This window comes from Aedes aegypti, chromosome 2, assembly GCF_002204515.2.
Source record: "Aedes aegypti strain LVP_AGWG chromosome 2, AaegL5.0 Primary Assembly, whole genome shotgun sequence".
Lineage (NCBI taxonomy): Eukaryota > Metazoa > Arthropoda > Insecta > Diptera > Culicidae > Aedes > Aedes aegypti.
Window position 1 is genome coordinate 292,914,436 of NC_035108.1, and position 21,921 is coordinate 292,936,356.

At 37.0% G+C, this 21,921-nt stretch overlaps 1 protein-coding gene across 2 annotated transcripts in view; it reads right to left on the minus strand.

The window, feature by feature from the left end:
- LOC5564506 (protein drumstick) overlaps positions 1-14,854 on the minus strand; it is a 71,992-nt gene extending 57,138 nt beyond the window's left edge. Inside the window, exon 1 of one of the 2 annotated variants that reach the window (XM_021845375.1) lies at positions 13,842-14,834. The gene's annotated coding sequence lies outside the window, so the exon portion shown is untranslated. Of the gene's footprint in view, positions 1-13,841 lie in introns of both variants that reach the window. The other variant, XM_001648780.2, reaches the window with a different exon arrangement.
- Positions 14,855-21,921: the final 7,067 nt, after the last annotated feature.

Below are 21,921 nucleotides of genomic sequence, written 5' to 3' on the forward strand. Positions count from 1 at the left end.
AGTTTTTGTTGTTTTTTATTGAAAAGAAGGTAAAATAATAAAACTGAAGCTTACTTGCACTTACTATCTATTGTTTTACTCAACATCGTACAATACTCTGAAGTGAGATTCGGAACTAAAAAGAGATCCAAACTTTTTTGTTTATCGAAACGATTGTCTGGATGGAGCAGAGTTTTTTCTTTAATTTCTTAATTAGTATAACTTCTAACATAGCATTCTTTTGTTACATCCAGGCGTTCTGTGTTAGACAACACTATAATTATAATTTGGTACAACTAAATTAATCTTTTATTAACGTTTTGTTAACCAAACTCAACCTAAATCTATAACGCATTAATCGAGGCTTTTTTTTGACATGCATGGTTGGTGCGTTTGCAAGAATAGACCAATATAAACAAAATTAGTCTCAAATGAAAGCTTGGTAGTATATTTGTCTAATCCATGCAGCAAATTTGAAATTTGTGTCAACCTCTTAGTTACCGATGCAATTAAGTTCAAAAAATGATCCGGCTCGCAGGCCGGATTGATTTTAACCTTTGCTTGCATCGCTAGCGAAGAGTTTGATATAAATTTAAAATTTTCAGTATGGATTAGATAGATATATTACAAAGCTTTCATTTGAGACTAGCTTTGTTCATATTGATCTATTTTTGTGAACGCACCAACCATTTATGTCGAAAAAGAGCCAAAAAGGTTGGGCAGGCCTGCAATAGAGGGTTGCAACGATTTTTGTCTTAAATAATAATAATTTTAATCGACATTTGTTCCAATGTTTCAACATTGGGTATTCTGTGTAACTCATTAGTACTATACCAGAGAGGGAGCTTCAGAATCATTTTCAAAATTTTATTTTGAATCGTCTGCAGAGCTTTCTTCCTGGTATTACAACAGCTAGTCCATATTGGCAGCATACAACTTGGCTGGCCTGGCAAAGTTTTGATTTTCTACTAAGCATACAACTTGGCTGGCCTGACAAAGTTTTGATTTTCTACTAATAAGTGGATGAAGACAATTTACATATATTTTACATTTGGCTTGAATGCCTTCAATGTGATTTTTGAAAGTTAAATTCTTATCTAGCATGAACCTTAGATACGTAACTTCATTTGACCAATTTAGGAAACCCATCTCATCGTAACAACATGTCTACTTGAAGGATTCAAATAACGAGCTTTTTGTTTATGTGAGAAAATCATCAATTGAGTTAAGAAAGCATAAGGAGAAATCTTCCATTTTTGCAAGTATGAAGAAAAAATATCAAAACTCTTTTGCAATCTACTACAGATGACACGCAGGCTTCGTCCTTTGGAAAGGCCTGTGTCATCCGCAAACAAAGATTTTTGACATCCCTGAGGTAACTCAGGTAAGTCAGATGTGAAAATATTGTATAAATATTGGTCCCAAAATACTGCCTTGAGGAACACCAGCTCTTACAGGAAGTCTTTCAGACCTGGAGTTCCGATAATTAACCTGAAGTGTATGATTTGACAAATTAATTCGAATTATTCTAACAATGTATGTTGGAAAATTAAAGTTTTTTTTTTTATTTGACAATCAAGCCTTGATGCCAAACAATGTCGAATGCTTTTTCTATGTCTAGAAGAGCAAGACCAGTAGAATAGCCTTCAGATTTGTTGGAACAAATCAAATTTGTCACACGCAAAAATTGATGAGTGGTCGAATGTTCATGGCGGAATCTGAACTGTTCATTGAAAAAAAAACTAAGTTTTCATTGATGTGGACGATCATTCTGTCCAAAATAATTCTTTTCGAAATTTTACTGATTGAAGCAAACTGATTGGACGATAGCTAGAAACTTCTGTAGGATTTTTGTCTGGTTTTAAAGTGGTACAACCTTAGCATTTTTCCATTTGTCAGGAAAATATGCTAATTGAAAACATTTGATGAATATATCAACTAAAAATGATAAGCTACTTTCTGGAAAAATGTAGAAAATTCCATCATCGCCAGGAGCATTCATATTTTTGAATTTTTTAATAATAGTTCTCACTTCTTCCAAATCAGTCTCCCAGGCATTTTCGAAAACGTTCTCTTGATTGAGAATATTTTTGAACTCCTGAGTAACTTCATTTTCAATTGGACTAGTAAGTCCTAAATTGAAATTGTGCGCACTTTCAAACTGCATAGCAAGTTTTTGAGCTTTTTCGCAATTAGTTAGTAATAATTTGTTTTCCTCTTTCAATGCCGGTATTGGCTTCTGATGTTTTTTCAAGGTTTAAGATAATTTCCAAAAGGGCTTGGAGCCAGGGTCCAATTGAGAAATTTTATTTTCAAAATTTTTGTTTCATAAATCTGCAAAACCTTTCTTGATTTCTTTCGGCAAATCCTGCCAAATAATTTTCATAGCAGGATCGCGAGTGCGTTGAAATTGCCTTCTCCTTACGTTTTTAAGACGGATCAAGAGTTTAAGATCATCGTCTATAATCACGGATTCAAATTCAACTTTACATTTTGGAATTGCAATGCTCCTGGCTTCAACAATGGAATTTGTTAAAGTTTCAAGAGCATTGTCAATATCAAGTTTTGTTTGTAAAGAAATGTTAACATCAAGATAAGAATCAATATATGTTTCATATATATTCCAGTCGGCTCGAAAATAATTAAAAGTGGAGCTGATAGGATTGAGACTCGCTTCATGGGATATTTGAAATGTAACAGGGATATGTTCAGAATCGAAATCAGCATAAGTAATCAGCTGCCTAAAAAGATGACTAGAGTCAGTTAAGACCAAATCAATCGTAGATGGATTTCTAGAAGATGAAAAACATGTAGGGCTATCAGGATATTGAATTGAGAATTATCCTGAAGAGCACTCAAATAAAATTCTACCGTTGGAATTACTTTGAGAATTATTCCATGACCGATGTTTAGCATAAGAGTCACCAATGACAAAAATTTTGACTTATTGCGAGTCAATTTACGCAAGTCAGTTTGTAGCAAATTTACTTAACTAGGCAGCTGTGAAAGTATATTTACCAAGCTGTGTTTCAACAGAAACACCTAAAGTTTCAAAAACTTTAGTTTCAAATGACGAAAACACTTGATGTTTAATACGCCTATGAATCATGATTGCAACTTCCCTACATGCCCCATCAAGTCGATCATAACGATGAACAAAAAAGTTAGGATCTTTTTTAGTATGGATCCTGGTTTCAAATACGTTTCAGTAATAACTGCTATATGCACGTTATTAGCTGTAAAAAAATTAAACAGCTCGTCCTCTTTACCATTCAAAGAACGAGCATTCCAATTTAAAATATTTATATTATTATATATTGGATCCATTAGAAACACTAATTCAATAACAAATTGATAAGTAAATTTTACACCAACTTGGACTGCTTCAGTCATAGTGGTGGCTTTGTACATTGCATCAATCATTAGATTCAATTGTTCAGTTAGAAAATTAAAATCTGAGACAGACATAAAACTTAAAGTGGGTACATTATCTGATGGTTTTCCGTTAGAATTTTTGGTAGACGAAGAAGCGGAGTAGAAGTTTCCTGTGGCGGTACGGTTTATTCTATTTGATTTGAAACAAGTAGAATGGGTACTCGTAGTATGAATAGGGGAGGAGTTCTAATTACCTGCTCGGCAAAGGATTTTTCTTGGGTAGATACACTCGAAATTAAAAGATTCTAACGGCTACCCGAAAGAATAAAATAAGTTTGTGAATGAGCATGATTATGATCTTCCTGATGGGTATGATTCTTGATCAAGCGATCGTTAACTGAAAAATGAACATTGTTCGAAACTCTACCAGGCAAATTCCGGAAACGACCGTTATCGTAACGGATATTATCTTTCATCTGCCTGGCACGAGTCTCGACGATTCGCCTACGTGAAGAGCTAGCCCAAAAATTTGACTTATGATTGCCTCCGCAATTTGCGCGTATGAACTTATCGGTATCTTCCTTCACTGTACAGACGTCCTTGGCGTGAGAAAAACCTTCGCAAATCATGCATTTAGCATCCATGCGGCAATTTTTTGTACCATGACCCCACTTTTGGCACCGACGGCTCTGAGTAGGGTTCTGGTAATTTCCTCCAGGTTTCTTGAAATGTTCCCATGTCACCATTTTAGATTTCTTCAGATGACTTATAGTCACTTGAAAAACTTTTCAAAACGACGTTCAGTTCTGTATTCATAAGTAAAATATGTGTGCTTCTTCTCTTCAAGATGTTTGAGAAGAAGTTCGCGATATTTCAGAGCTTCTTGCAAAAGGCGACAGTCTCCTTTCTTTGCTATTTGGAAGGATACCTTGATTCCCCTAATGGAGCTTATGAACTGCTGTCCAAATCCTCCAAATTCGGAACAACTGACCACGATAGGCTGCACTCTTTGTTTCCTCACTTGAATCAAAGAGCCTGTGCTAGAGGCTGATTGCTCATTTCGATGCTATTATTAACATAAACCATTTGATTCTTGGAAGAAAGCGCCGGAGAATCGTCCTTTCTTCAATTTTTGCCATGTTTAGAGTCAGTTTTAAAGCCCACATATTTTGGATAGAAGTTGTGAGTTCAGAGATTCATCCTTGCTTTTGTTCGTGGTTGCAACCATATTCAGTAAATAAACGAAAAAAAAGTGACCTTCTAAGAGGTTTTTTCTCAGACGGAGTCCAAAAAGGATTATCACGGCTAGCTTTCGCTAACGGGTCCAATCGAAAAATCGAAGGCACGGGTCCAAACACGGATCGTAAAGGGATCAATTAATATTAAAAAGTAGCACTGAGAAATACTGTTTTGTTGCTTTAGGTAGTTTAAAAAAGGGCTTCATCAACAAACCTGAAGTATATAAATTCATTGGTTTTAATATTATCATTGCTTAAGTATTACAAATTTTATTCATCACAGTCTATAGGTATCTTCTCACTAGTGTTCAACATTCGAAAATGTACTAGCGATTTTTTTAAATCTGATCCATGTAGCTAAACGTATCTATCTAGGAAATATTCAAAGCTGTAGACATATCATGATTACTCACAATAGCTTCAAAGCAACTCATCTTTCCCACGAATCCATCAATAAAAGAGGGCATTTGGCATTCCGCCGCACTCTAAGGCCTGCGTAATGATGAGGCATTTTCCAATGAGTCCTAATGATTTCACTAACCACACGAAACGAAAAACCCGTGACCCGTCGGTTGCACTTGCCCTCTCAATCAACAGACGCGATGCCACTCGCATGCAAGGATCTTCGTCCCTTTCCAGGGTCTTCTTAAGTACCACCCCATCGGCACTAGATCGGATCGATGAATGGGAGTCGAATTCCAATCCGAACACGTTGCTATTCAACTCGGGAGTGCTTTTGAAAAGAAGTGATTCAAAACCGGGACTACCCGTCACGGACATTAGAGATGACCACAAAGCAGCTTCGGTTCACTTTTGGATGAAAATAAAAGATAGGCTCATGGCCGAAGCTCCTCGGTGTAAAAAGTGCCGTCGGGTCGGGGCGACAAGGACGACGACCGGCGCGATTTGAGAAACGAAGAAACGGACAAGATCGTTCCTTGAAGATCGATAAAATAAACAAATCGATCGTCAAGTGAACATGAAAAATGAATTCAATGAATGACTCGGCGGATCCGAGTCCGGATTCCTTTTTAAAGCAGAGAGGGTGTTTTTCGACGGTTTCTTTTATTTTTTAGTGGTTTTGGGGGAGAGAACCAGCAGGACGACAGTTATCCCAGGAATGCAATCGGAACATTTAGAAGTTTCGGGATGGTTATGGGAAATGGCATGTTCTGGTGAGATTGCCTCCGGCTGATATGTCTTTATTTATTGCTCTGATTTTGCGGGACTTTTCAGCTTCTTGTGTAAGGAATAGGATGGCACCAAAGTGTTTCACTGTTTTTAGTTTGTCAAGATTCAAGTGTTCACTTTTCACATTGATTTTTACAAGTATGATATATTTGCACCTTGGGGCCTTCCTTATCCGAGTGGTTAGAGTCCGCCACTACTCAGAAATACCATGCTGAAGGTGTCTTGGTTCGATTCCCAGTCGGTCTATGATATTTTCGTTATCGAAATTTCTTTGACTTCCCTGGGCATAGAGTATCATCGTACCTGCCACACGATATACGAATGCGCAACATGGCAAGTTTAGTGAAGAAAGCTCTCAGAAAATAACTGTGGAAATGCTCATAAGAATACTAAGCTGAGAAGCATGCTCTGTCCCAATTAGGATGAAATGCCAAGAAGAAGTTATACATATTTGCACATTGTTATCTATCAAAATTAATAAAACGTCTGTGGTACTACTCTTCCTACTACGATTTTGATTTTATTGAAGTTTTAACGACATATTATTGGTTTCATCAAAGTTTAAAATTCATAACAAAATTTTAAGTGTGACTACAATACCTTTATTCAAGGTAAGAATAAGTCTAAACAAACATTTTCTAAATGATTGTTGGATTACTGTCGAAGTTTGCTTTAAACTATTCTTCCACGTACTACAACTCTTCCTAAGGTATATTCACAAATCTTGTAAAAATACCAAAAATACATCAAATTTTCGTTAAAATAAAGATGAAACGTAATATAAAATTTATCATTTCAGCCTATTTGAAGTTAAAAAAAAATCTTAAGCTCAGCAGGCAAATTGACTTCTGCTATCACGTACCAGCAGCAACAGTTCCTATGAGAAAGCTATAAATAGAAGTGTTCCGTCAGAAAAATCATCTGAAATACTGCTGAAGAACCTTCGAACAGTATTTTTTTTAGTATTCCAAACCGAAAACTGACCAATACGTCAATGGGACGACCATTTGCGCTCTTTTAAATTCAAACCACATGAAGATATAAACCTTAAAGCCAAAACTATTTAAATTTATAAGAGTAGCAACCAAAAACATGAGCAAACAAATGTTTCTGAAAACATTAATTGCGTTTCCGAAAATATATCTATTTTTGATTGTAACCCATTCAGATAAATCTAATGGCATTAGATTTGACATCATATCATAACGGTATTCACCTCACCGAAAAACCTCAAGACCTCCAAGCTAAAAGTTACGTCAGTTCTAATTTTCAAACGTGGTTTTCTAAAATCTTAGTTTTCGTTGATATTTTCACTTTAATTGACCTCCGTTATCAACCCGAATACTCCGATTTATACTCTTAATCGACCGTGCGTAATAAAAATTCATCGAAATTTGTTTTTTTCTCTATAAAATCATTTTGCCACCCTTGTTCATGTTACCACCCCTTCCCCTAAAATGCTTTTGGTTGAAGAATTGAAAAGTTTTTCCAAACACTCTTAGAAAATGCTGTTAACCTTCCAGTCGTCGCGCGGTCCGCCACCGTCGAAACCACCTCGCTGTTGTTGTGAATGAAAAGCGAGGTTTTTGTAATAGTGTTGTACAAAATACAACAGCGCGACGACTGAAGTGTTAACCTCGAAGAACAGAATTATTATTCAATAAAAACAACTTTATTTTTCGCATAACAAAAATCCTCGTTTTTATGAACAAATTATACATTGCTATTCTACTAAACATAGAGCTTTAAAACCACCAATAATATTCCACCAATCTCTGGTCACTCGTAGGGGAAGAACCTGATGTAGTGATTAGAACCCACGCCTCTCACGTTGAGGACCTGGGATCGAATCCCTTCCCCGAGATAACTTTTAATGTCATAAGTGATTATTACGTAAAAAGTATAGTGACAACTTCTTTCGGAAGGGAAGTAAAGCCGTTAGTCCCGATATTAACTAGCCCAGGGCTAAAAACCTATTCGTCACTCCAGCAATTTATCCATTTTTGTCAAATTTTATGACATATCATCCTTTTACACCCATCAAACAAATAAAGTTGAAAGCTTGTTTAAAGTTGGTTAATATAACTTAGGAAAGAAATATTTATATAATATTTTAAGAGAGTATAAATTTTATTCTTATGGTCGTTTCATTAAAAAATTTCATTAATTTAAAAACATGTAGGGTAGGGGTGCCAGTTATGGCCATAGTGGTTCCCTATTTCGCCATGCGTGTTAATTTGAATATTTCTACATTTCAGAAGGTTTTGTGTATTTCAGCAGTTAGATATACTATTTAACATGATGTTGAAACATTCGAAGAGATAAAAAATGTGGAAGTTATCGAAATTGTGCATATGGCCAAATAGGGAACCGCTATGGCCATAACTGGTACACTTTCCCTACGCATATTAACGGTTCTACATCAATTTGTAAAAGTTTTTCTTCAAATATTTCGATCGGTAATCTAATGTAAGTCTTAGACGACTGATATTGAATTGATTGATATAGATATGATATAATAAAAATAATACATGGGAAAAATTGATTTCATTACAGCAGTGTTGCCGATTTTGATGATTTTTATTGTGCTCTGAGAGATCTTCTGAAAATAACGTATTTCTTCACTATTGTGCGCTAAATAGGACGTGGGGACTAAATAAGCAACTCTGTGAAGGTGCAAGTTATTTTCCATATAAAGACTATATTATCGCTTCCATTAGGAGGTACTTTGAACCTAAAAATTGTATCCATTTCAGTTCCAATAAAATTTAAATACTTTTTTCTTACAAAATCAATAAAAACTACTTGTTTTAATTATGAATCGTGGTTTACGGCCAACCAGCCGAGTGGAAGTTTAACAACTACCGAAAAGCTAAACATTACATATAATTTGCAATTGGATTAGATGGACAAATTGATGTGAAGATTTGCGAAAAAGTTACACGTCTTCTCAGTGAGAATCGAACTCACGACTCCCCGATCTCTAGTTGGGGCGCGTTAACCACTACGCCATGAGAGGACTCATGAACGCAGAAGTTAACCTAGATTAGATATAGGAATAGCACACTACTACTCCACTCGGCTGGTTGGCCGTAAACCACGATTCATAATTAAAACAAGTATTTATCGAGCAACGGACTCATGTTCCGTAACCGGTCGTTTGAGAACGTCGCGACCCGTTGGAAGCCCACACAATAGAAACCTCAGCCAGCGCAGTTGCTGGCTAGTGTAGTGTGCTATTCCTATATCTAAAAAACAATGCGCTCTCGGGCTAGGCATTGGATATATATAGAAAGCGTTGTGTTTGGATGGGCATCTAATTCTTCCGAAAGAGGTGCACTTTGCGAAAGAGGACCACGTGATTATTGAGCTGAAATCGAATTCAGGTTAACTTCTGCGTTCATGAGTCCTCTCATGGCGTAGTGGTTAACGCGCCCCAACTAGAGATCGGGGAGTCGTGAGTTCGATTCTCACTGAGAAGACGTGTAACTTTTTCGCAAATCTTCACATCAATTTGTCCATCTAATCCAATTGCAAATTATATGTAATGTTTAGCTTTTCGGTAGTTGTTAATAAAAACTATTTTTTATGATATCTGGAAAATTGTGGGCTCAAAAATTATTTGATTTTCTTAAGAGGCATCTGATTCATGTTGTTTTTAAAGAATAAGAATAAGATTATCGAATTGTTCACTAAATTCATGAAAATTATTGATTTGAATAACCTTCAGAAATAGACCGTTCGAAATGTTGTTCCATATTCATGAGAAATTTATTTATTTTGGTGGCTTTTTCATTATCACAAAATCGTCGAAAATAACCGATTGCGATTTCATTAATAAATTTAAAAGATATAGCATACGCAAGGTGTCCACTAGGGTGCTACTTATTTTTCGAAAGTCCATAAAATCAAAAATTCGTGTGCTCTTCTGAATTCAAATCACATAAAAAGAGAAACCTGAAAGTTTGAGCCAAAAATATTAACATTTAGAGGTGGCACATGCGACTTGAAGATAATTTTCTAGTTATAAACTAAAACTTTCAATGAAATTTTCATAATTATGTTGTTAACTAATATTTTTTAGCTAGTTTTTAAGAGTTTTTAGATAGTTTTCTCGAAACTATCCTCATTTTACTAAATATTTTTTGTTTTACTGTCACTTCATAAATACTCAACCAATTCCAAATCTTTTAACATGCTTCTGAAGCTAATTTAGTTGTTGTGAATCATTGTATACTACACATTCAATTAAAAACATGTTATGACTATGTTATTAAACATAAAATGCCCAAACACATGAACTTTAAATGAAAATTTCCAATTTTTTGTCGGTTAAACGCTAAAACTAAAGCTGAAACTGTTATTATTTTTTTAACCTTTGAAAAGCCTTAGCAACAATTTGTTATGAATGTTATGACAAAAATATTTTTGGGTTTGCTCAAAAATATGTATACTATTCAACTTGTAGTTATTATAAGAGGCTTGACAAACTTCAGTTCAATAGTAAAAATGTAATTTCCAGCAACAAAAAATTGAAAAAAAAATAAAAAAAATGTTTTTTTCTTTAATGAGTAATGAGTAATCATAGTAGGGGATAGTTTTTGTTAAATAACTAGGTCAAAACATTTTTTTTATTGAATGCGTTGTACGCCCAGTTTCGAAACAACTTAATTAGCTTCATTATCATGTAGGAAGATTTAGAATCGGATGAGCATACATGAAGTTATGGTCATGCAAAGATGATTTTTTAGTAAAATGAGGAAACATTTGAGGAAAAGTAACTTTTAACTAAGGTTCGCGCTATACAGGACTTTTCGATATGTAAATCAATATATGGTATTATGTTCTCTTAATTTTAAAAATTCAATAGAGCATTTGAAATGAATTATTTGAATTCAGTATAATTTGCACCTTCATTAATACAGTATGGCCCATAAAAAAATGCGAAAATCGTTTGAACGTGAATTTAGCATCCATAAGCGTAATTTCCGGGTATTTTTTTTCGAATGTATATAATTTCTGATTATTGTAGTATATTTTGGCATATTTTCGCTATCTAGGACAATTTTTGTCATATTTTTCTTACTACTCTTAAAAATGTAATAAAATTAAAAAGATTAAAAGTTTTATTCGCTCAAAGTTAATATGCTTTTATGTTTTGTTAATGCTTAATAAAAAAAAATACATACAGAGGTCTGTAACAGTTTTTTGAGGAAGAAATTTGTTTCTTCGGTTACAAGTTTAGAGGTTTTGAGTAAAACAGAGCCACTTATCACGCTTATATGTAGAATCAATCACGGCTTTCCAGGAACAAAGATTCCTATTCAGATTTGTTTTGGGAAGTTATTTTAAAGATGTAGTGGACAAATCTTCGAGAAGGGTTTATGATGGTATAACATATCCCAAAAATAACGTACCTAAAAATATCTGGACCTAACTAAATGTAAAAATACCGGATGACATCACATTAGGGTGAAGAACATAGAATTCCGGTAACTGAAAGTTTATTTCACAGCTCAAAAAAACACCAGGATCAGTTAGTCTAATAGTTTCAACCTAATTATCATGCATTTTAAAGGTATTATTTCTTCACTCAATGTTCGTAGCCCACAACGAATAATATCATTGGTTGATAAATTCCAATTTATATCTAGGGCTACGCTACAGAGTAAAGTGGGGCAAAATTTCGAGTGGGACAAGAATTTCTCTTTAAAATTTATTCAAGTAAGAGACTGTCACTCCAAGCACTATACAAATCGATTTAGATTTGGAGAAGTTATGACTATTTGTTGTTTTTAGACGTCAAAATTGTAATTCGCAGTCGAACTTTCATCGCACATACCTAACAATATAAGAATAAGGCTTATCTAAGACCACCTCTATGTCTACAATAAGGATGCTTTGAGGTAAATCAAGTTTAGCATAAATGCTTGAATATCCAGCTAAAAAAAATGCAAACTGCCCAAAATCCACATATTATCTTTAAAATTTGCAGATTCTGCCTCATCGTGCGACTAAAGTCACCAAAATTTTATTTTTCAGATAAGCAGATTTTTAAGTTATTTCGTGTTAAAACTCTGATTGTGATAACATATCCGATGCCTAAAGAACCTAATTCTCAAAATAATATTTCATACATTACTGGAAAGAATGTAGAACGCATTGATCATGTTTCTCACAAAATCATAAGGTTGTAATTTTATACAGTAGTAATTCCACAAGTGATTCAGTTGCTTTCCAGTTTTTAAAAATGTTTTCGCATTTGTATCGTGTGGCAAATACAAAGATTTTGGATGACCTGGGATATAGATGCAATTTTAAAAATCCTCAACCAGCGGAATTTTAACCCGTGTACCTCAGCTTGGTCTTGCTCAATAGCTGCGCGTTTGTCGTTACAGCTATTTAAGCCGCAGCCTATATGAGATTAGACATGTTTTTCAAAAAATAACAACGTTATCGGAGGTATTTTCAATTATATTTATCTAGCAAGTATAGAAAAAGTATATAATCTTTGCAACCAAATTCTTTTAATTTTACATAAAAACTCAAGAATATGTTCAGAATTAGAGTCAAATAGTTTAATGTTTATCATTCCTAGAGCAATTTCATGTTTTCACTTGAAATACATTCTATTTTCATATTAATTGTCCTACAGCTGTTTAAACTATTTAAAGAACATTTTCAAATCAATTGGTGAGCTTGATCCATGCTATTTCTTTCATTTTTTCATTGAAGTATCTTTATAAACTTCTGTTTGAGGTTTCCCTCAATTGAAATGGAGCACATTTTCAATCAAATTATTTTTGCATTTTACATATGTGCGTTGAACATACTGATTATACCTCTGGTGTGGTATATTTTTGGAAAGACATTCTGGATAACGTCTATTGTCACAACAGAACAAAAATGGTAAATCTGGCATTTCATATTAGCGCGCTCATGCGTATAACATGACATTTTCTAGATCCAATCGCCATCATCAAACCTGCGACATTTTACTCGCACCCATAACATAAAAAAAAACAGTAGCCATTCTACTTTTCCGGCATGATATTTCCCCACCACCCCCCATCTTGGATAAGCGCACCTACAGTCACGCATGCACCATCCAATCCGTCGCCAACCGAAGACCGCCATCCCAAAACTTACAACAATACGCACGGACAGGGACGGCGGCACACTCGCGCGCCCCATCTGCAATTCCCGAACAGTAGCCAAAAGAGAAAATCGAGAGAAAGAGCCGACCTCAACGACAACGCGCGTAGTCCGGCATATTGCAGAGAGCATTGCACACATGTGCGCGGGTAAAACCGGTAGCAGCGGAAAAAGGCTAACCGCGCGCTTGCGTCGCTCGGCTGCGAAGGTCCGATGAGAGTTGCGCCGCTCTAGCAAAGGCCGAACCCACCGACAAACAACGGCAATAATTAGACGTTTCCGATCCTCTAGCCTTCCTACCTGTTCGAAAAATCCAAGGAACTAACTTCGTTACGTGTTCGCCAGGGCACCCGAAAAAACGGGTTTCCACGAGCGGAAAAAGGGCGGCGCAAAAACCGGTAGCCGAATGTTCGCTTTTCTTCCCCTGATGCTCATTCGGAAGCCGTCGTGCGGCGCGTCTCACCGCAAATGTCTTTCACTCTCCTGCGCGGGGAAAATGTCCGTCGTCGTAGAATTACCCATTAGCAAAAATCAAATTAGGAAATCCGTTCTATGCCGTCGGCGAATATACCTTCGGGAGAAGCGCCGACGGCAAATTGCGGGTCATGGATGGATTCATTTAGCAACGAATTTGGACGTCTTTTTCTGATTCGATCCGTTGGATGGATGGATGGGGTGCGCATGAGAATGTGTTTGTGAGAGAGCAAAAACCAGTAGCCGAACAGTAGCCAGTTTTGTTCGGCATTGCACGAAACGAAGATAAAAAGTAGGCGGTGTAAACACCAGTAGCACCAGTGAAAGACTCGCGACAACACTTGCTCAGTCGGCTACCGGGTTCCGTAGTGGATGGATTTGCGTGATTTAGAGTAGTATTTAAGGCGTTTCTAAATTAAGTGAACTTACCTGTGAGAAATAAACGAGATGGTCCTGTTGTGTAGATTTGGAAAATAAATTTCCTTGGTTGAGCACTTTATTTTTTAAGCTTCTGATGTGTACTTGAACTATTTAACTCACATTTATCACAATTTGGTACATTTGTGGCACTTTAATGATGAGGATTTCTCTCTCTTCCGCAACTTTCAATTGAAATTCACTATTCTTTTGCAGAAAATCTTCTTGTGGTCACAGAACGGCGGTTGATTTACCAAACTTGGTAGGTTGCAGCAATAAAATAACCAATAAAATTGGAAACCTATCAACGAATACCGCTGAGCTCCTGCACGGCAATAAGACGCTCTAAACTCCAGCACAGTCGAAAAAAGTGTGAGAGTTAATAATATCGCAGATGTAATATAACTTCCGAGCGCTTCTGTGCGTATCGCTATTATGACTAAATTGATCTTCCGCACTTGAAGGCAAGAGTAGTGTAGAGCAGCGCGCAGACGATCCCTCGGTTGGGCCGCGTAGAAAGATGAAGATGATGAGACCGAAGACTCCACACCGAACACAGCAGCGCGCAATAATACACACCGAAATAACCACACGAGAGGCTGACCGATCAGGCCAACCAACCAGTCAGCAGGCAATACAGGAGGCAAACGCGTCGGAACGTGTGTGTATGCCCCGCACACCAATCGTCGTTCGTTCGAGTCAATCGGGTAACCCGAAAAGTTTAAAAGTTATGACGGAGAATTGTAGAAGGTGGCTACCAAAAAACGGCCTGTTTAGTACGCTGGACTTGGAACGAGTGTTGCGAACGTTTGCTAGTAACAGAAGTCAAAAGACTTTCTGGCATAGTAGCTGCGAACTGGAAACTGCAGACATCTACTGTACTTAACCGTGTTGCCGTTCGTGGCAATCGGGCACTCCACACGCCAGAACGGGATAGCATCATCCAGCAGGCCGAAGAGAAAACCTACACTAGTAGCTGCTTTATTGATGCCCCCCGTAGCACCGTAGACCCCTAGAGTGCGTACATTAAATCTCCTTCTATATACACAGCTGCTGACGATTTGACTCTCGGTTATATGTACCATCAAGTTTTTGGCTGCTGATTTGACTCTTACGCCTAGGCTCTCTTTCTTGTTCTCCTCATTCATACCCGGTTGGCAGTTTAGTCTCTCGCTCTCGCACTCTGCCCAAGGCATGCCTCTCGCTCTAACCCACTTCACATTGCTGCCACCTACCACCGCCCACCACACCCTCACCTTCGATCGTTTCCCGGCTCCCGTGCCCTGAGTTCTCTCCCGTCGGCCGTCGCTGATTCACGCTTTGCTTTGGTCTACCAGCACAACGTCCTACGCGCAACGTGGTCGAGGCGTATAGGTAAGTTATGATCATACTGCGGGAAGTGCTGCCAATGAGCCAGAGCAATAATATTCGCTATGAGAGATGTTTTGAAATAATTTCAAAATTGTATGGAAATGTGGCATCATTATCGAGTAATGAAATTTAAATGAAGAAAATTTATTCAGTATATGATGCATTGAAACTTCAATAGGTAACCGGGTAAAACAAGGAATTTTAGTTTGTAAAACGAAGTTGTACCTTTTGGGTGATATTTCATATTTTAACAAAGTATTATTAACTATTCACTTGAATAAGCGGAGTATTGATTTGTATAATATACACAAATTGATCTACAAGTGTATATCAATGGTTTCAACAGCATACGCTATTATATAGTATCCTTCATAAATTAATTATTTTATCAAAAAATATGTCTCTTTTCAATAACTCCATTCACACTGCTTTCAGGGACAAGATGGGGGCTTGCACTGTTCTAGATTGGCTAACTTGTAGAGGAACGAACAATTCCAACACTTTCGTTGTATCGATCGAAATTCAGCCGGCGATTTTTTGTATCATTCCAATGCTTTTGTTCTGTCAATCAAAATTCAGCCAGCGATTATTTTTGTGCAATGATTATTGCTGCCCATAAAGGCATAACTGTCCCATATTGAAAAAGTAGGCATTGAGAAAATAGCGCTCAAAATCGAAAGTTTGTTTTCTGATACAAATTTTCATAATTTTCTAGTACATTTCTACACACTATATTCATTATGCACCACCGCAGAGATTACTCATTCTCATTCTCATTCAGCTTCTATTGATAAAACATGAACACAATTTACGTTTTGTAGCTGCTATTTGGGTTGAAAGTTCATATATAGACTGTTATGCCTATTTTTTTTCCAATATGGGACTGCACCAAGTTCATATTTTCCGCAACATTTTCAAACAAAGTACCGTAGTCCGGGGGCAAATTGATCACTGGGGTGAATTTGATTAAATCGATACCAAAAAACATTTCCTCCCAAGGATGCTGAAAGTTTCGTTGGCACCAGAGACAATCCATTTTTTCAATTTTATAGATACCTAATTATGATTTTGATTTATTTCATTTTTATTAGGGTCAGTTATGCATATAAATATTCACAGTTTTTGAAGGTGAAAGCAATGCAGTTGGTCGGTGCTAAACAATCCACTGGTGCTATGCCTACATGTCGACTTTGAGTGTTTAAAATGCTGTGTAAGCTTGAATTTGAACTACTGAACTCAGTTTTTATATCATACAGCATAGCAAGTATAGTTTTTTGGTCATAAAACCGTTTATTCTCAAACAATGTGCTTATTTTAAATGGAAATTGCCTACATTTAGGCGTATTAGGCAGATTTTTAAAGTTTAATTTTACAATCAAATGATTAAATACTCAAGTTATAAGAATTTTGACGTTATTTTCAGATTCAGGAGACCCAAATCTAGAAGATTGGGATTTTTTTTTATTCTTAAACCAGTTTTGTGATATGGTGATCAATTTCGCCTCAGTGTTACATTTTAATTTTTTGATATTAGAACTATTTTTATGATATGTTAAATATTATTTCATGAAAAGTCGATTCCATAAAATGATGAAGATCAATGGAGTATTGGTTTAATCGAAATCTATTTGACAATATTGAAATTCTGAAGAACAAAACAACAAAAATTTGAAAAATAGTGATCAATTTGCCCCAGGAATACGGTACGCAAATTTTGATATGCATAGTAAATGATATATTAAACTATACATGTTGCGATGGAAAAACGTGTTGGTTTGAAAATTTATAAGGGACAGTTATGCTTTTATAGGCAGATTGATGCTGAGCATTCAGCTCAGGGTTACTAGGTCACGATACTATGAAAACTTTTATTCTGATAACTTCAGAATGTAGCCCAGGATTCTTTTAGCTACCACACCGATATTGTGTACGACAAGCGAGGTGTCATCACCAGTGCTGTACATCGTACAACATGCTTATCTGTGCGGCGTGCGAAGTGAGACGAATCGAAGGAGATGACATTTGTCGACTTGCGCGCATTTGATTAACATTAGCAGTCTCACGTCACTCGAGGTGAGAGCGACTCGTCTCGACTCACACGCCGCGCAGAATAAGCAGTGATCAAAATATTGCCCTGGACTCTTAAGAATAGTGTCCAAAATTTGTTTAGAATCTTGCTAAGAATTCTGTCAGAGATTCACCTAGAATTTTGCAAAAACTCTGACCACGAGTTATGTTCCAAATTTGTTGGTAATCTCTGCTAGGCTATGGAAACCTGCTAAAGAACTCTGTCCAACATTTTGTGAGAATCCAATTGTCACATGGTTTTTAAGGACAGCTTGGGCAGGATTGCCAACGATTTTGTGAAAGAATAATATGGGCAATGGATTCGAACGAATAGGATTCGATCGAAAGTTGGATCCGCCGTAAACAAGTATGAGGGTGAATATATTTGCAAATTCTACCCCATTACCCCAAATCCCATTACCCCGAATGCCATTACCCCGAATTCCAAATCCCCGAACGACCCATCACCCTGAATTCCAATATCATGGGGAAATGTCATCAATATCATCTTGTCAAAATAATTATAAATTCGGGGAAATAGCATTCGGGGTGATGGAACTCGGGGTAATGGTACATTCGGGGTATTGGAATTCGGGGTGATGGCATTCGGGGAAATGGCATTCGGGGTAATGGGGTAGAATCATATAAAATCCATGTCAAGAATTCCGTGAGAATCCAGCCAACAATTCAAAAAGATTGTGTTTGGCCATTTTATTAACAACATTTGTTTAAGCTTGAATGTAGTTAAATTTTGTTGTCTACATCTATGGCCCAATAAGATAAGTTGAACTGTTTGAAATTAAACCCGTTTGAATTATTCTCGTATTATTATTTATTGAGTTTAAGTCAAAATCGATGGAATTAACAAAAAATAGGAGCACCAAATTAGAATTGAATCTCAATTTAAAAATAACCCTTGTATCATCTCACTTTACGTTGGTCAATCAATGGATATGGCAAGGGGCTTCAATCCTACATGAGTTGTAGGTTAAGAGCGGTATAGAGTCAGGATTTTCTTGAAAAAGCTGGCGATAGACCGTGAGCATTTGTTGTTTATAATCGGTATGTAATCAGACTGGACCAAGTGTTTCAATGGTTACAGGAGAACGTACTCCAGCCATCGAAAATATTAAAATATTTGCTTCGTTTGCTGTAATATTGGAGCTTGTCAATTTTATGAAACATATGTTTTAAAAATAGCATAGGAAAAATCAAGTGGTTGATGACTTGTCTTTATTAGACAAAAAAATCATCCAGTCCGGTCTGTCTGACCATCGACAAATTAAAGTTGTTCATAAAAAACGACCGGCGATAAAGTACGTACCCTGTTGTAGAACAATCATGAATGATCGCAGATACTTACGTTGAAATCACTAGAATATCACCTAATCAAATACAGTATTTATGCAAACTTGGGATTTTAAAATCGAAACTGGTTTTCGAATTCCCAACAAGTTTTTCGACGGGTCTGGGCTAGTCTGAAGGCTACAAAAAGGTTCACTGCGGTGAAGGCAACCGACTCAGAACGAATTTTGGGTGTGACTTGGTTTCCAGAAGTGACGAACTCACATTCTGCTTCAACTTTCGACACGACATTCAAAAACTGCTGACAGGAAAGACAATCCCAACGAAACGTGAAGTTCTGAGGGTCTCCATGAGTATTTTTGATCCTCTCGGGCTTGTGGCGACGTTTGTTGGCAAGTGGCTTTTGGACTACCGGGGGTGTACGCAATCTCATTAATGTAAAGGTTCCTCGCTGTTACTTTCCTGTATAAGATCCCCACAGCCTTCACAGCTAGGAATTATACGATTTTGTCAACGCGAGAGAGATAGCGTACTCTTGCGCCGCTTATTTTAGGATTGTCGACCGTGGGCAAGTTCGATGTACACTTGAATCCACCAAAACCAAAGTAGCCTCTCTCAAACTAATGTCGATTCCTCGATTAGAGTTGCAGCCTGCAATGATGTAATCAGTACAAGAAAACCACATTTTACCAATAACACCCTAAGCAACCACTAGCCGTCTAATTCGCTTTTTTGGCCTTATGGGGCTATTGTATTATTAGTATTAGCTGTATAATAGCACAAAATTGGCACGCAGGGCGAATTAAAGTGCTATTTGGGTACTTGGGACGTCGTTTGAATTTTTGGACGACTATAAAATGGTGCAGTCGTGCATTCGTATAGACCAGCGGAACTACCGACAATTTGTGGCGTACAGAGTTAGCGAAATTCTAAGCGATACAAGTCTACAAGAGTTGCGACGGGATTCATGACGATTCAGATGTCGCAGATGAGGTCATGAAATGGGGCAAAGGACCTAGCCTCCAAGCTGATATCCGACAGTTTGTAGGTCCTGAATTCCTATACGAGAACGAAATGGAGCTCCGCACACGGGTATGGAGAAACCGTTACAAATGAACTCCGACAAATCTTCCATATTCCCAGTTTAAGGATAATCGTTCGAAAGGGGGATGAACCTGGTGTAGGGGTTAGAACACACACCGAGGAGCTGGGATCAAATCCCATCTCCAAGATAGCCACTCATGATGTATGAATTATAGTGACGACTTCCTTCGGAAGGGAAGTAAAGGGTTAAAAATCTTGTTAATAGAGATACAAAAAAAATCGTTCGAAAAGTATCCAAAAATTGTTCATGATGTGTTGTGTTCCGTGCAGTCCCCAAGCTATAAGAATGACCCAATATGTATAGTAGGGCGGTTCAACATTTAAAAATGTTTGAGAATTAAATCTCCCATATGCTCCTTACCTTTATTATCATAAAAATAGTGTTCTGTGAAATTTTCAGCTTTCTAGGTGGTGATTTAAAGGTGGCCCAAAAACAGTGTAGGTTTATAGGGAAATAACTATGGAGAAATTTTGAGATATGTTCAAAACACGCTAGTAGTGTAATGTAAAAACAAACTTATTATCCCATATTAAAAACTCATTCTTCAAACCATAATAAAGAAATTTGCTGTAGAGAGAGATATTCAATCCGACAGATAGCAGACGAGATGTTCATGATTTTGTTTGCTGTTATTTAGCTTAATATGGGCTTAAAACCCTGCAAACATGTACAAAAATCCCAAACAAAATTAGCTCAAAAGGGATTTGTTTCATCAGCAACATCCTTCATTAAGGTTTGAAGAATGAGTTTTCAATGTGGGATGACAAGTTTCTATTTACATTACAGTACTTGCGTGTTTGGAACATTTCTCAAAATTTCTCCATAGTAATTTCCATATAAACCTACATTGTCTTTGGGCCACTTTTAAATCACCACCTAGAAAGCTGAAAATTTCACAGAACACTATTTTTATGGTAACGATGGTAAGAAGCATATGGGAGATTGGATTCTCAAACATTTTTAAAATTTGAATTGCCCTATTGTATAGTCATTCGCAGGCCTTCCTTAGCCGAGTCCGCGGCTAGAGTCCGCGGCTACAAAGCAAAGCCATGCTGAAGGTGTCTGGGTTAGATTCCCGGTCGGACCAGAAATGGAATTTCGTAATGGAAATTTCCTAAACTTCCCATGAGTATCATCATACCTGCCACACGATATACGAATGCGAAAATGGCAACATTGGTAACGAAAGCTCTCAGTTAAAACTGAGAAGTAGAATCTGTCCCAGTAACTATATAACTTTTTAGATAACATTTTTTGGATGCTGCAGCATTTCTGTGTTCTTTGAAGCGGATGCTACAGCATCCAAAAAATGTAACAAATCCAGTGTGGCAGTTCATGCGTTAGATTTCAATCACGAAATAGATTGGGATAGTGCGAAGCTCATCAAAAGTGTACGAAAAGTCTCGCACTTAAATGCATGGGAATCAATGTTCATCAGCAATAACCTAGGACCGCTGATGAATGAAGACGATCCTCCGATCGTTTCGTGTCTGTTCGATCTGGTGAACACGACACTTCAGCTGCAGTATTTCTCTTCGGACGTGTACGAACAACGTACAAAACGCAATCAGTCGGACATTGTCCCGTAGATGGGCCACATCGCGCCTAAAACCGGTCAAAAGAAAAGTAATTTTTAAGTCTTTTTTTTTTTTGACTATAGTAAGAACTATAATAACACTTATAGTCTTGTCTCACGTCACGTATCGTGAATATTGCAAATGATTCCAGCCATTCATATAAGTAAACGGATAATTTTATTATATTGAACCGATGTCCTTGGGCTTCCTATGGTTTCCTGAAATTTGCTGTCTTCAAATACTATGAGCACGTATTGCATCAATAATCTTCCGAAATGACACTTATTGACCAAATAGCTATATTCCTGGAAGAATTCAAGAATACTAAGTTCAAAATTCTTCGATAGATAACCAATTATGCACGTACACTTCAAGATTTATATTTCAAGAAATTCTTTGACGACCAAAGCAATTAGTCTATGAATTTATATTTCCCGTAGGAAGTCGTCACTGTAGCCTAACGGTCGTAAGTGACTATCACGGGGATGGGAATCGATCCCAGGTCTTCGCCGTGAGCGGTATGTGATCTAACTACTAAACCAAGCCCAACTGGAACAGAGCCTGTTTGTCAGTGTTCTGTTCCAGAGTTATTAACTTAAAGGTTTCTTTTGCCGATTGACTACCTTTGCGTACGAATGCACAAGCACTGACAAGCTCGATAATACTC